Genomic DNA, 2,374 nt, shown 5'->3' with positions numbered 1-2,374 from the left:
TGGGATTACAGGCACCAACCATCATGCCCGGCTAATTTTTATACTTTCATAGAGAAGGGGTTTCACCATGTTGGCCAGGCTGGTCTTGAACTCTTGACCTCAGGTGATCGGCCCACTTCAGCTTCCCAAAGTGCTGGATTTACAGGTGTTAGCCAATATACCAAGTCAGGTGTATTATTGTACACCTCTTTATTGTTTATTGCAGTACAATAAATATACAGTACAATAAATATAATTCTTTATTGCAGTACAATAAATAAAATGACTTAACTTCTGAATAATTTTTTTTTTGTGGTCTAAAATAAATTCTTTTAATTGCACATTTGTGTCTTGGGTTAACCGCGGGGTGAGAAACCTCCTCCTCACTTGCAATCCCAGCTATCTGCATACAATCTAGTGTTGTGGTCTAGCTGTTGACGAGGGGCAGAGGTCGATGCAGGGCTGGCCCCTGAGTGCACCGATATCTTCAGGGCAGGGAGCTCAGACAATGGTTGTACTTGCACTGCTTCAGGACCTCGCTGAAGCCCTCACACAGGGACAGGTCACTCTGAGTGGTGGAACAGTCCAGGAACTGCCTGATCTCGTAGGCGCAGGGCCCCATCTGCAGGGGCTGGGAGGTAGCATGGGTGGGGGCCTGCTGGGCGGCAGGCTGGGCTGGCTCCGGTCAGGGTGCTGCCCATGACATGTCCCACAGCCGAGCCCACGGCTACCCCTGCGGCCGTGGATGCCACCTGAGCCATGAGGCCCGGCTGGCCCGAAGGGGCGGGAGCCGGGGCTGCTGCCGAGGGCGGTGGGTGAGCAGGCGGGTGGGCAGAGGGCGCGGCGGGGCGGCTGACTGGCGGGGCGGCCGGGCTGCGGCTTCCGCGAGGCATGGTGGCGGCGGTGGGACCCGGACAATCTAGAGACGGCGGCGGCGGCAGCGGTTCTCCTGAATAATTCTTTATTGCAGTACACTAAATAAAATATCTGTATTTATGCAACTCAGGGTTTGTCAGCAAATATTAGGAGGTAAAACTAATTGGAACTGTTTTAGACCCTTCTGGCCCCTAAATGCCGTATCATATTATGCGAAAATACCCACATATAGCTATATATAAATATTGAGGTGAGTTGTAGTTGATGTTATATTTTTAAAAGAAAAACATTAATTAAATATGTATTAATATAATTAGTGTTTTGAAGTCTATCCATTTTTTTCCCCCAGCCATAAAAAGTTTGGTACGCTTTTAAAAGCTTGAGGCCCTCAAGTACCACTCCTCTAGTGCTTAATGAGTTAAATGTCCCTGAAGCTAATTTGAAAAGCAAATTGCCTCATTCTTTCTCTTCATGTCTTTCTTTCAAATTGTAAATTTTAAGAGCTGTTTATTCCTTATTTTCCTTGTTCTTAATTTGTTTAATAAGGTTTTAGATATTTAGTGAATACTTTGCAAGAACGGAAATATTACCAAATTTCCTGGTACTAGAAAACAGTCAGAAGAGTAAGTAGGTCAAGTCTGTATTGTTCCGGGAACAAGGAGATTTTTGTTTGTTTTAAAGCAGTGGTTCTTCTGAGAATAGGGCTCTGGGTGCAGGTGAATGGTAAACATTCCTTTTTCCTGCAGGGATGTGGCTGTTAGTTGTGTAACAGCTGAAGCATTTTTGTGTAAGGATGTAAGGCTCCAGTAAATTTTTCAAAGCCACATTGTCTTTCTCATTAGGGAGAGTTTCTCCTTGTACTTCAAAAGAAGATAATGATGCTTGAAAAAGCTCAGGATTGAAGAACTTTTAGGAAGCTGCCAGAGTTCTGCATGTTGTCCTCACTACAGTTAACTTCGTTATGTCCTAAGAACAATTTAACCTTCATTTCTGTTTCAGTCATCGTAAGCACGGGGTCATTACAGAGTTCAGTGTACCTAAAACGCAAGCTGACTGTGATGGATGAGAATCCAAGCTGCAAGAGCCACCCTTTTCTTAACCAATCTCCACGTTGAGGCTTACGTCTTTCAGCACCGCCCTCAGGGCAAAGTGTGGTGGTCAGTGGCAAGTGCCGCAATAAGAGGGGGCTATTTATGTGGTCTGTTTACAGTTGCCAGGTTTCAACACCATGCCAGCTTTCCGCCAAGTCTCGGGCGAACCTTCAGGCTGAGGTCACACAGACGACCGGGTGGCTCTCTGTAGCCAGCATGGCAGCCTCCTCGGGACCGGTACTCAGGAATTTTGCCCATAGGGACCAACACCGCGTGGACCCAGGAACTCCAGCTTCTCTCCACTTTCTGCACTGGAAGGGGCGGTCGCGGTGACGTTTCAGGCAACGCCTCTGCTGCCAGCCAATAAGGAGCGGGGGACGCGTCGGGCCTTCGCTCATTGGACCACGCTGGCCCCGCCTCGCAGTGAT

At 47.7% G+C, this 2,374-nt stretch overlaps 1 pseudogene across 1 annotated transcript; it reads right to left on the bottom strand.

The window, feature by feature from the left end:
- Window positions 1-281: 281 nt before the first annotated feature.
- Window positions 282-938, bottom strand: LOC116563850 (annotated as a pseudogene). Its single transcript, XR_004274599.1, has one exon. The product of XR_004274599.1 is annotated as a coiled-coil-helix-coiled-coil-helix domain-containing protein 10, mitochondrial pseudogene (transcript).
- Window positions 939-2,374: the final 1,436 nt, after the last annotated feature.

The sequence above is a fragment of the Sapajus apella genome, unplaced genomic scaffold, assembly GCF_009761245.1.
Source record: "Sapajus apella isolate SASKATOON/1434 unplaced genomic scaffold, GSC_monkey_1.0 scaffold36, whole genome shotgun sequence".
NCBI classification, from domain to species: domain Eukaryota; kingdom Metazoa; phylum Chordata; class Mammalia; order Primates; family Cebidae; genus Sapajus; species Sapajus apella.
Note: the sequence above shows the minus strand (reverse complement) of the source record. Positions and strands in the feature narration are given on the sequence as shown.